The sequence below is a fragment of the Magallana gigas genome, chromosome 5 (genome assembly GCF_963853765.1).
Source record: "Magallana gigas chromosome 5, xbMagGiga1.1, whole genome shotgun sequence".
Lineage (NCBI taxonomy): Eukaryota > Metazoa > Mollusca > Bivalvia > Ostreida > Ostreidae > Magallana > Magallana gigas.
The window spans coordinates 35,134,715-35,149,151 of NC_088857.1; positions in this window are offsets into that span (position 1 = coordinate 35,134,715).

The following is a 14,437-nucleotide window of genomic DNA, read 5'->3' on the forward strand; positions in this document are numbered from 1 at the left end:
CCGGACGTGCCTTCTGCAGATGCCTCATAAATGCAACTATTGGAATTTCAAAAACCCATCACAGAATCAGGCTTAACAACAATATCAAGCAAGACTTGCGCATTTGGCAAATTTTCCTTCAATCTTATAATGGTGTTTCTGTTATACGAACCCAATTTTTGGATAGTCAATCCATACAGCTCTTCACAGACAGTGCAGGGGGTAAGAATGGAGGTTTGGTATCTATTTCGGTGGTAGGTGGGCACATGGAACATGGCCTCACTCTTGGTTTTACCTAGGGTCTTACCAGGGATATGACTCTTCTTGAAATTTTTCCAGTCCTAGTAACAATTACTATATGGCACCAGAGTCTACAAAACACTAGCATCCTATTTCACATCGACAACACTGCAGTAGTTCAGGTGCTCAATACACTAACTTCCAAGTCCGATAGGGTCATGTATGTGGTTAGAAAACTTGTTCTTCTGTTACTAAGGCACACTATTCAAATCAAAGCAACCTATATACACACAAAAGCAAATTGCATTGCAGATGCCTTATCTCGTTCACAGTGGGCCAGATTCCGAAGTCTTGCACCGGAGGCGGACCATTGGCCCACACCTCTACCACCTCACATTTGGAACATTTGGAGCAAGAAGCATCAAGACTTCTGTACACATAACTCACATTAGGTTTCCAGTTACATTCCCAAATTATCTAGCACCACTGTATTTAGGACAACACTACATACACACACTCAACACATACACCAGTAGGACTCAACACTAATCTTAACAAAGCCTTTTTAGATTTGTCAGCCTGGATTGTGGGGTCCTCAATCCCCTATTGGGCTGAAATTGCAGCAGCGGATAGACCGGGGGGGGGGGAGAGAAACCTTAACCTGCAACCACCTGTAACCATTCAGTGGAAAGGTATCCGTGGACTACAATGGGAAGATTTCGACAGACGATAACATCAATGTCAAAATACCAGACTCCACCAGATTTCTTCATCATTTACCTCGGTTCAAATGACCTAACCAAAGATCAATTGATCTCTAAATTGTTTTCAAAAAATGCACAATGTTCATTGTATAGATTGCATGCTTTATGGCCAAAAACAACCCTCATCTGGTCTGCAATCCTACCTAGAAGATATTGGCATTTTGCCCCTTTGGGTCTGGGAAACAAAATCAATAAAAAGCGGGTCAGAATTAACAAGTGCATGAAAAATTTCATGGCTGACCAGGTAGGGGGTTGTTACATCGGCCATGACCACAACATCAAAGCAACCGAGCTTGAGTTGTTTCGATCAGATGGTACACACCTGTCGAACACTGGTAACAACATATATCTCAACAATATTCAATGCGCTCTACAATATTTCATTGATGGGCAAGGGAACTAGTATCCAGTGGTTAACTAAAAGCAACTGTTCATAATCCCTGCTTCACATATGTACAATTTTTATGTTAGTATTCAGAAAGTTCTGATGCTTGCCTTGCGCCCATGATAGGACCAATGTTTTGGCCCAAAATTTTATTTTACTTCAAAGCATAATGTTCTGCCATACTTGGTATTGGCCTTTGTTTCATGCATTTTCAATTTCATGTACAACCTAAGGCAAATATAAATATTAACCGTCTCTGACAATTTTGCTTCTTTATTTACCAGCATCTACACAAGTTATTGCATGTATATGTATTAGTTTTGCATATATAATATTGATTTTATCAAGGGTTTTGTGGGGGACATTGTCCCAATGTCTGTGGCGGGACTGGGGAGTCCGCAGTGGTATGTGTTGACACTTTCTGCTCCAAAACCTGGGTGTCTCCCCCCACTTGCTTTCAAAGGTAGGGGATAGTATATAAATTAAATCATTCAATATGGTTTATAAAAGGCAAAGTTATTACAGTTAACTGCGCCATGTAGTTACAATGTAAAATTGGGTTTATTTTATAGTGGGGCCTACACTGGGTATAGGTGGGGCCACATCCACCTCACTCTAGTGAGGGGATGCTACAGGCTGGTGCATGTACTAATTGGTTGATAAAGTAGCTTTTGTCATGCAAAGTTCTAAACCAGGTAGCACTGCAGGAGACAGGGTGAGAAGGACAGGTCTCACTACCCTCCTTAGAACGCTGGGGATCGTTCAGGTTCGGGCACTGATGTTTCATACTCGGGCCCACAGTGTGTCCCTACATGGGTAGTTAAACTGGCACACTGGTCGGCTCCCAAGTTACCCCACAAAAAATCATTATGCGGCCAACATCCACCAATTGTTTGTAATAGCGGATTAATAAATATTTTTCAGAATATTAATTGTTAAGTTCTATTTCATAATGTCCGAATGTTGCCAGGCTCTGTGTCTTTCAAGCGAATATATGTATAGTGCTGGGTTAGCTTGGTGAATTCAATAATTAATGAAAAAATAAAAGTGGCGCGTTAGAAACTTTGGCCAATATATTTGTTCTATATGTGCAGATTGTTAGATAGCTATTTTCTTTGTTGTATTCAATTAAAATATGAATGTAGTTTAATTTTTTTCTACTATCAAAGATAATTTCCCCGTTTGGCTTAATTAAGCATGAATATCTTCTGACGGTTTTTAGACAAATTTCTTTTAACATGTTCTGTATACAAATTAATATTTCTCTTGCTGGTGTTTTTTGCAACAAAACTACATTATTTAACAAAATTCTTTATTTTACAGTGATATCTAAATTACAACAACTCTAGTTTATTTCCAACTTTCAAGACCCTCTGGTTCTTTTTAGGGGTCATTTCAAAATATTGATACATTTATTAAGGGGATATAAAGAAGATTGTCATTTTCCGTACTTTAAAGAGGATTAAAAAATACTATAAAAGCTATTTTTCTCTAATTGTGATATGTAGTTATAATATCATTTTCAACCGTCTTTGTGAAAATACTAAATTCTACCGTGTGGTTTATAGATGAGGTCATCTCAAAATATTAAAATGCACCAACTTTGCTATATGATTTGAGTAACACTATATTTTAAAAGAATGCACAAAAGCATGCTCAATGTAAACAAAAGTTGGCCCCCGTAAATTTATTGTTTCCTTTTAAACGAAAAAATCCAGTTATTGACATGGTGAAAATGGCCGTCGGGCGGGCGGCTGCCAAAAGGGTACCCTTATTGTACGGATAATTCCTCTTACAGTTTTCAAGATAAGAAGTTGTTTCTTTGCGGATCAATGGTACATATATCAGAGGTGTGCATATTGCTAGGATTTTGATTTCTGTTAATTTTTTAGCAAAATACCAGCTTTTGAACTTAGTCATTTTGTTGGCAAAATATTGCAAATGGGTACTCCATTTCTCTGGATACGGTAGGTAATTTTATTAATTCAGGGTTGATATGGACTATAGATACAGTTCACATAAAAGAAAATCCGGGTCGCTGTCACATTGACAGTTTTTCTCATGTTTGAATTTGTGGTAAGGAATTCCGGGAAAATTTCCTCACATACTAAAACAATTACAGTGATAGTCACATTAAAAAAAAGTATTCTGCTTTATTAGGGTCTTCCGTTTCCAACGGAAGACTCTATTGTTTTTGTTAGGTTTCTTTTTCTCTATTTTTCACTATTATTATTCTTTTTTTTCTTAACATTTTTCTTAAAACTCAAATATCTCAAATATGCTACAATGGATTTTTATGAAAATTTCACAAATAATACAAAATATCAAGGTCTTTTATCATGTACATTTTTGTTGATGACGTCACTTCCGGTCGGCCGTTATATTCGTTTTCCTTTTTGTAAAAAGTGATCTTGTCCTCCCTTTTTCGCAAAAACGATTAAAGATAGAAAATTGAAAGTTTCAGGAATGATAGATTTTTGAATTTCTAGGGCCGATCAGGTAAAACTACGATCGTCCGTCACTTCCGGTCCGCTCAAACAGCTTTTTTGGAAAATTGTGTTTTAAATTTTTTTTAAATCAAATAATCTACAATTTTTTTCCATCAGAATATGTTTTAAACTTATCAAATTTTAATATGAGCAGGTCGTCCGTCACTTCCGGTCGTCACCGGAAGTGATTCTAATATTTCGATTTTTGGAATTTTAAAGCATATGCGTTTTGTTGACATTTTTGTACTGAATACAAAACTAAAAACCGTTTTAAAATCGGACAACGCATTGCGGAGATATTGAAGGTTAAGAATGACGTTTTCCGGATATCTGCATTTCGCAGTGTAGGTTGAAAAATTAGTTTAAAAGGAAGTTAATATGATAGTAAATCGTACCAAATGTCAACAGTTTAATTGAACCCTATCAATTCAAAATCAAACGAAAGACCCACTTGTTGCTCGCAACAAGGTGCTTTCAGGTAATTCAGGCATTCTCGAGAAATTAAGCGTCAAAATTCTGAAGCGAGAGTCTGAGTAGCTCAGTCGATAGAGTCGTGGACATGGCCCAGGTGAACCCGTTCAAGCCCCGATTGCCAAAAATTTATTTATTTTTTTTTACTATTTTTCGCTTAGATCTACGATTTTATCTTTGAAGTGATAAGTTTAATCTAATCTATTCAAAAATTGCTCGCAACGAGATCGTGTCTAGTTTATATTTATGTTAGTATGCTAGATATTACGATATTATGACATGATATCATACTCCATATATATTGTACTCTAAAAATAAGTTGATCGACTTTGTTCTTTTTCAATAAATGTATGAGATAAAAGGTTTGATGAGCAAGAGAAGTAGAACTCTGGCCACTTTGTTGTGTGCATGTTAAAATTCGATAACAGCTGCAAGATAAATGATATGGCTAAAATCGATATTCGCAAAGTTTGGAGAAAAAAAATCACGATTCAATATAAGTAAGATTTAAGGATTTAAACTTTTTTACAGTCAGGAATTCATTCATCGACCAAGTTCTATCTGTAGAAAAACTAAGCAACGAAAATATATATTTGTTAAAAACATATATAGTTAATAGTAAAGATTTTTTGGTTAACATTATATGAATTTTAAGAATACCTTTAATTGAACGCAACATTTTATCATAGGTTATATGCATAGAATAGTTTAACTCTATAAAGCTTAGCAACACATAGTGTACAAAACACGTGCGTAATTTTTAAACGATAAGAGAGTTTTAGGATGTCTTTCAAAGCTATGTTTGCCGTTCACTGTATAAAGTTATCTCAGTAGCTTGTGGCTTAAGAAAAACCGTTATGAGTAAGTTTTAATATACATGTATATCTATTTTAACACTACAGTTTAAAAACCATAAAAATGATAAGGAATAAAACATTGAAGTAATTTACGGTGCTGCTCTACGTAATTGGTGAGACACACGGTCCTCTGCAACTGTTGTCAGCAGAAAAAAATCTTGAAAATATAACAATATGTTGATTTTTCAATAAACATGTTTCTTTCTAAATGAACGCTTTCAAGTTTATATGATCTGAGAGCCTTAAATGCTGTTTCAAATTTTAGCAAAAGTAATCTGTTCCAACGTAGTTAACATAATTAATATGGTGTCTAATCAGTTGTTTTACTTATCATTTATTTTTCAGCTACCTGGACTAGAAATAAGGCTATATAATTTGAAAATTATATTACATGTTATTTTACACAACTTAAATGTGAAGGTGATCTATATTTTTTACATGGGTCATATGGTCGCAGTTGCAACTGGTTTTTTTAATTATCACACGATTATCAGCAGCCAGTCTGGTATAATTTAACCCAAGTAAGATATATTACACAATACAGAATGTACTGGGAAAGCAAAGGTTAAAAGTGTTGAAGATGATTCAGTTTCTTCAAGTAAGTGCTTAATAAAAACATTGAATTCATTGATTTTAATCCCTTTGGTCGTTAATATTTCTTAATTTATCTTAATTATTCACAACATACATTCGTTCAAAAAGTATTAGCACAAGGAAACTTTACAAATATTAATGTTGACGATACCCAAATGACATTGCTCAATCATTGACCAAGCAACTTAGAGTTTAGTTGTATATTGTTAAATCATTTACATTCTTAGAGGCCAAATTTTGTCGATTTTGTGTATGTTGTTTATTCGTGGGGATATAATTTCGTAAATGCTTCTGTGTCCAGATTCAGTAAGAAATAATTCAGTTTTGTTTCTATCGGAGTGTAAATTCGTGGGGAAGGGATACTTGTAAAAACTAAGCACCCGTGAATTTTAATGATTCCATAGTATTTGTAAACTTAAACACGCGAGATGGAGTAAATTGATTTTGGTAATAAATTTTTGTCTTAGCTGCGTTGGGCAATTAAAATACCTTCTTAAAATGCACATATTGATTCGAGTTTACGTGTAACATGATGCAATTTTAAACGTGTAATTGGATGTTATCAGTCGCCTACAGTTTTTACATTTTTTTTTAATTAAAGATTTTAAAGAACTTAATATTCAATGTATGTCTGTATTGACTAGGTCGTGTGCAAATGTTGCCTAAAGATAACGCTTACATAAGTTTTACCTGTGCAAAAATTCCATGATCTCTTTAAAGATCTTATAAAGAATATTGGAATTTAAAGATATAAAAATTCTGTAAAATGCATGTATAGGTACGGCGAGGCATATGGCACGAGTTTCCTGTGAATCGAGTTTGCATAAAGTGTCTTGGTGTTTGTTATTTTAGCACTAAAAGGTAAGTATATGGTTACAACTTTTAAGCTTTCATATTGTATTAGTATTCGTATTGTATACCAAATTTAAAAACATAACATTTAACCCAGGACATGCATTGCTAAATATTTTCAAATTTAAATCTCGAGGCGTTAACTTGTTGTGTTTTAATTAACGTTTCTACTCAATGATTTCAGGAAATATGCGTTACATAAAAAAACCCTGGGCATTTTGTAAACAATTGTCCACACTTATCGTATCCTGTACACTCATAATTCGGGTAAGCTTATTTTAATGTGCAATGTTTATTTTATTTTCATTAATCAAAGCTGACATGAATTCATAAATGCGCATTATTCCACTTTTATCTCAAACAAATGCCATTACTTGTTTTCGATTTCTTTTATTACACTTTTCGCTACACATCCTTTGAAAAAACAAAAACAAAACAAAACAAACGAGAGAACTATTCATGGTAATTCAATTTCTTGGGGGGGGGGGGGGGGGGGGGGTGGGGGGGTGGATAAGGAAATGACCAGTGAAAAGGTCCTCCACCCCCTTTCTATGGATTAGGGTTGTCATGATTTTGGAAGTTTATTACTTATTTTGATTTTTTTTTTTTGCTTGGTCAAGGTTTTTTTTTAAAATATAAATCTGACCCCTTGCCACTTACAAAAACGATGCAACGTGCCATGAAAATTAGGTATTTCATTCACCCGATCACGTTAAATTGAAGGGAAAAAATGTTGAAACACGTTTTGAAAGAAATTATGACAACCACTACACTGATAAGGAATAACCAATGAAAGACCAAGCAGAACAGACAAAATCCCAGATTATCGAGAATGTTTTCCTGTGTTGTATTGTTACATTGTACATGTACCTATCGCACATAAACAAACCATCCATTAAAGTAGATCGTGCGGTGACAGTATGGACTTAAAAACGGAGTGTTTGTTTTTTAACTGAAAATAAACTCTATGTTATACGTTGGTTGTTTAATCGCTGACATACTATGTTGAATGTACATGTAGCAGCAGATGTAATGCACTCTTTATAAAAGCCTCACGTGTTTAATGTACACGCGATGCATTACATTATTACTTATTAGGTTAGTTACTGACTGACTACGGAAATAAATTGGGTTGATCAATCTCATAGACGGCGAGACAAAGCCTAATATTGCCGAATATTAATCCTCACCGAACCTACATAGATATATGAGGCAGTCACGTGCCATGACATTTCAATCCGAGGGAAAACATGTTAAACAAATGTATTATTTGTACTTGATATTTTGGATACCTAGAAATGCCTTACTTCCTTTTTTCAAACATTTATTTACAATTTAAGATATTGTTAATAAATCGAGAAGTCCATACAAACTTCATGCCTCGTTCAGAAAACAAACGTTCATAACTATTTCGACCCGTAAAAATACTCAAGTAGCAGTTGAAAATAGATCAAAAATAGTATGGCAATTAAATTCTTTTAATAAATTCATGTTTGCTTTATCATATGTTTAACTGTATTATCATATATGAACTTAAACGATTACTTGTCCGTTTTAAAATATACATACTTAGTGTTGACATTTTTTAGTTAATTTCTTTGAAGATTTTGTCGATTGGTTACGTCATTGGCGGTTTCGTAGTAAATTTCCAAGATCATCGACTTCTGGGCGAAGTGATCACCAAACTTAATCAGTGCAACCTAGGAATTTTTCCACTGGGGTCCTTTATCAATGCGCTCATATTCGCTCCGACACCTACAGTGATAGTCAATGTGCTGAATTCATTGGTCACGTACATCGGCATTTACAAGAGAAGGAATCAGTACTTACAGATAGTTAGCATGATCATAGTGTTTTATTGAATCCATGTATCTATCTTTCTTAAAAATGATATTTCTTTTAAATAAAAATAAAGAATGTTTTCCTTTTTTCCAAAAGATTGAAACAACGATACACATCACTTACTACAGAATTGTGAATTTACACAAACATAATCTAGGTTGGACAGTTTATGCTTTATAAACTGCAAAGCGATGAATATAACGCGTAAACTGTTTCAACCCAGTTTATACTTGTTTGAATCATGTAGCTTCTGAAATAATTAATTTGTTTTATAGATCATAATAAATTTTACAAAATTTAAACGCAATGCCATGTGGAATTATGGAATTTTTAGTGTTTGCGATTAACACGTCATCATAAAATTATACGAGTGCAAATTGATTAAATAAGCCAATAGCATAGCGCATTAGAAACATAAATTGAATTATGAACACATAGTTAAGAAACATTTGAATTGCTAATATAATTATATCTTCTTTATGCCATTATCGTAGAGTACAATCATAAGCCTTTCTATTCTGATATGGTATGCAGTTTTGATTGGGCTTTGGTCATGGCTGATTGGTGGGGTAAGTTGGTACACCTTGTGTTTTATATATATATATATATTCCTACATGTATAGAATCAATGATAATAACGGTCACACAAGTGTCCTATCATTTTATTAAAAAATGTTATTTTTAAGTATCTTTATTGCAACGATCAAACGAATTCATGAAGGTAGTACAATTTTTTACACGTCTGAATAGCGCGGCCAAAGACTAAAATAGCGTACTTGTTGGTGACGCACTACTGAAGACTGATGCAAAACATTGATAAACAAAGCATAAAACAAAAAATGGGTGAATAAGGCGTGCTAAATGTAAAAGTGTAAAATATGAAGACGGATTATATATCCTTAAAAAATTAATAAATCAACAAATCTGATATTTTTTGAAATCACTCGGAATAATATATTTTTTAACATAACATCGATTAGTAACCCTTAAGAATGTTCAATATTTGAAACATGTTAAATTTTAAACTTTACTATATATGCGTATTAAAACCTCGAATGTTGTCACTTTTTGACGTTTTATGCTTTTCTTTTATACATTGATATGTGCTCCATATTTATGTCCGAGTCTTAATTTGGTCCAATGGAAAACAAACCGATTTCAATCAACAAAAACGTGGAAAGATGACCCATATCATTTCGTATACCAGCAATTGAACTTTTTCGAAAAATAATACAAGTTCGTAAATTCGTGGCCAAACTCGCATATAACATTTAAACAACGCACTTTGTTGTGACTGATATAACTCAGTGATTAGAGCATCAGGCATTACATGTTGGTAAACAAATAAAACAAGGCTCTTTAAGTTGTAGATGATTCAAAAGCACAAAAACTTATGGCATTTTTTATCTAATAGTGTGTTAAATTATAGAAAACTGGAAATTGTTAGAAAATGTAAAGTTGTATTTAAGCGTTATCAAATAGAATTAGAAAATAAAAATTTGAAATTGTATTTTGCGACTTAACCAAAAAGGCATTGGCACTATCTTTTTCCCCCATCTTAGCACCAGTGCAAATCTAAACTGGTCTACGCACACTTTATGTTGTCTTCTCGATGCATGTAAAGTTTGATTTTTTTTAAATTTTCAAATAGGTCTATAATGATATCAAGGAGTGTTTTGCAGTACGTTGGAAAACACTTGTAAGTATTATTTACACAAACAATGTGTTAAAAGACTAATATATGTACCAACTTCTTCAGTTTTATTTGTAATGTACCTCTTAACTCTCTTTTCTCTGTTGGGATAAAACATTTAAAGGGGGATGGTCACGATTATTTTCCCGATTTTAATGCTTACAATGCTTCAGTAAGGCATTTTTAACAGGCAACCAAAATTGAAGTGTCATTCGTTGAGTTATCAGTGAGTTACAGAGCTTGCAATTCTTTGCTATGTAAACAAAGCTTTTGTTTACATTTTGAACGTTGAAGTGAAAACTCCAGTTTTAGACCAAAAATGAATGTAGTAAACGTTAAGATATGTTTATTTATGCTTAAAATGTATACGGAGATGAACAATTCAGCGTGAAAAAGAACTTTTACCGGTATATTGATCTAATGTAAACAAAAACAGGCCACGAGCCTTGTTTACATGACAAAGAATTGTGAGCCCTGTATCTTGCTTATTACTTCACTAATGACTCTCCGATTTCATTTGGTCAGTGGAAAAGCATTTCTAAAGCATTGTAAATGATTAAAACAGAAAAATAGAAGTTGACCAAAATCGTGACCATGCCCCTTTAAGAATTGTACTTTGATAATAATACTCATATTATCGTCATACATTTGATATTCATATTACATCTTAGTTTAAGTGAAAAACAGTTGTAAATTGATACATTAAATGTACCAAAACAAAAAACAAAATCAAAACCGCACATACAAAAAAGTATTGTATTAACGAAATGCAGGACATCATAAATGTAAAGTATTTATGCTGTAAGACGTGTTCCATTTCTTTTCTGATAAAGCACCTAATATTTATAAAGCAACATTTTTACATTAAAAAAAACTCACTCGAATCATTTAACGACATTCACTTTATAAACCATTGACATTGTATTTATATGTACAACTTTCTTAAAACTGCATTTGACATAACATAAGCTAAAGCGTTATACCTTTTTTTTATACACGTGTTCTACCTGTACAGTAGTGTTGCTACAAACCACAATTAAATGATTTAAATAAAAAACATTACAAAGAGCAAACTAACATATCGTGTTTTATCTGTACATGTAACTAAATGCAACAAATTATTCCGTATACTGTAGTAGCGATAACTGCATTAAAAAGAAACCCATTGTGTTGCTGAAATACCAGGATGCAGCCATTTCTCATTAAATAATTGGCACGTTTTGCAATTAAACATTACACAAACTCCCTTCATCACATCATTGCAAACACATAATTCAAAATAAATCTATAGCTTTTGTTTGAAATACCGCTATACAAGACCACATGAAATAAAACGTTTACGATTTTATTATTCTTCAGACGTTTACCGATTTGGATTGTTGTGGGGTAAACAGACCAACAACTCCACCATCTCCGTCAACGCTTTCACCAACTGACTGTCCGTATTCTGTGGGTTGTTTTGATATCATTTCAAACAAGATCAATACGTATGGAAGCTCGTTTATAGCGGTACTTGTTGTAAACTGTGTAACAGAGGTAAATAAGTGAGGTTGTTCATGTTAATGCAATGCTTTAATATATGCGATCAGGTGTGCCTACATTTACAATAATGCATTGTGCAATGTGTTTGATAAGTTACCTTAAAAAGATGTCATGGAGATAACGCGTCCTTCACTGCAATGCATACAGTAGCATGTCGACCTATGAAAATCGAGGTAAACACATAAGTAATAAGTTTGAAGCAGTTAACACAGGCTAGAATATGTTATTATTTGTAGTTTAGCGCCTAATGTTAAACCACCACATGTTATACACACATATTACACGTATGCTTTGTAAGTTCATGTACAGCAGAAATAAGTAATGCAATAGTTTAATCACGTATCATGGCCAGTCTCAATATGCTTACCTGTAAATGTTTGCAGCGTACTCAGTAACTGAATAATATTGGTATACTCAAATATTTAATCTTTTGACAATGCTTTTCTATCTTATCTCATTTTATATGTACATGTAGGCGTATTTTAAAAACATTGAATGAATTAACGTTATTGAAATAAATCCAAAATAGGCAACATACTATATATTAACTAGTAACGTTATGATTTTCCACCAAAATGTTTATGTTTAAAGGAAATTTTAGTAATCGATATGATGTTATCAATGAATGAAATTTTTCATATACTGCAATCAAATAATATTCATAGCAATAAAATTTAATGTTGACTCTTTATTAATTGCCATATATCTAATATAAATAAAGTACTTAAATATCAGTTAGATCTGGAAGAAAAATGTATTGTAAAATAAAACAAATTTTTACAAATGTTTTATACAAACATCGCTTATTTAAATGTCAATTCTCTATAAAAGGTTTTAATACAGATATATGTTTTCAATAGTATCACAAAGAAATAATGTATGAAATACGATAAAGATTGTAATAAAAACATATTTTGCAGATCGTCATGATAGTAGGAGTAAGTTATATTCATGGCCTCCACGCACTTCTCTTCAAAACAACATCAGCAAAACATATTGTTTCAAGGGAAATACACAAACTACGAAACGGAGTTATTGTTTCCATGAACTCCTTCCTTAAAGAAAACTGGAAAAGGTTTCCATGCTTGTAATTTAAATATTAATGTAAATTATTAAGTCGCAAATTTAACATTAATATACGTGTAAGTTTCCAATGACAAGAATCTAAATTTGTCGTTGTATTGTTACTATAATTCATATGATATCATTCATTCATTTTCCACCCACATTCTTATTGTAGCAACAAACTCTTATCATTCTTTGGATATCTGTCATTGATCTCTTTGGTTAGTATGTTTTGTTTATCCGAGTGAGTGTGCATTAGAATTTTCAGTGAAAATAAGCATACAATTAAAACGCACCGAATGTTTTAAAATATAAAATATAACGGAGTATTCAAGAGGAAAAATACGTATGCTTAATTACTGCATGTTAAAATGGTATTATTAATTTCAGGCAATAGATGGCACAATGATATTAGCCATTTTGCTTATGAGATACAACTATTACGACATAACGCTAACGGATGGATTCTATAAAATTAGTGGAGGAAACGATATAAACATGGGCTACACAAAAGATGCACTGTTAATCACAGCTATATGTGTTCTCGTTTGGTCAATATTAGCGAAGGTTTTGTGTCTAGGTGGAATACGTTTAATGAAAAAATGGTTATTTGTTTTGGTGAGTAGTATTTTAAAAACATTCTTAGATGCCAAACTCATTTTTGTCGCTAATTGTACTTTTTAAAGGAAAAATACATTACAACCTATCTCTTTTAGTATATAATATCTGAAATCATGGCGTTTATGGTGGAATGCATAATTTTGATATTTGCCGGTCTTCTATTGAGGGCAGTATGTATTTTTCTGTTTTGAATTCGTCAAATGTTGAATGTTCAAAGCATACATATTTTATGATAAAGATTCATATTTTCTAAAATACCTTTTGCAATACTTGAAAGTTCGTTATTGTCATTTCTCATTATGATTAAAAATATTTTTTTTTTAAATTCCATTAACTTTTCGATACCAGTTGTATTGCTGTTTTTGGAAAGGCAGTTCCGTATGCAGCGAATATACCTACCAAACATTCACTGTTCCTTCGGTATTAATTATTGATTTTATATGTATAAACGGAGCATGTGATTAAGGGTTTTTATTTTTAAGTGTAGGAATATCTTCATTGAAATGCAAAAAAAAACCCCAAAAACCCAAATAAATTTACTGGACCAATGTAATCCGGTTTATTTAAATATCAAAACTGAATTTTGCAAACTTTTTAGCAACCATTGTTGAGCGTCTGAACTCAATTTTAGCTGGCTTTTCCTTTTTAAATTAGCGGATATATTTTAATCCAAATCTAGATTTAATCGGATTTAGTGCATATTTGTACATTTATCAGAAGTAAATTAATTTTCATTATCTAGACTTATTTGTGTGCGTCCTGGGGAAATGGTGCACTTTTTCTTTGGACATCTACAGGAATTTTAATTTTTCATATCATTCTGAAGGCAAGTTTTCTAGACATTCTGGTTGTTTTGGTATACTTTATTTCCGTAATTATCAAAGAAAACACAAAAGAATATATTTATTTCTTTTATTACAGATTGTATTCATTATCACATCAGATCGAGTGTATAAACGATCTTTGTCAGCAACAACGAAAACCGGTTTGAAATCAGAGCAAATCGAGAATGATTCTGTTGGTTTTTTCAACGATATACTCCT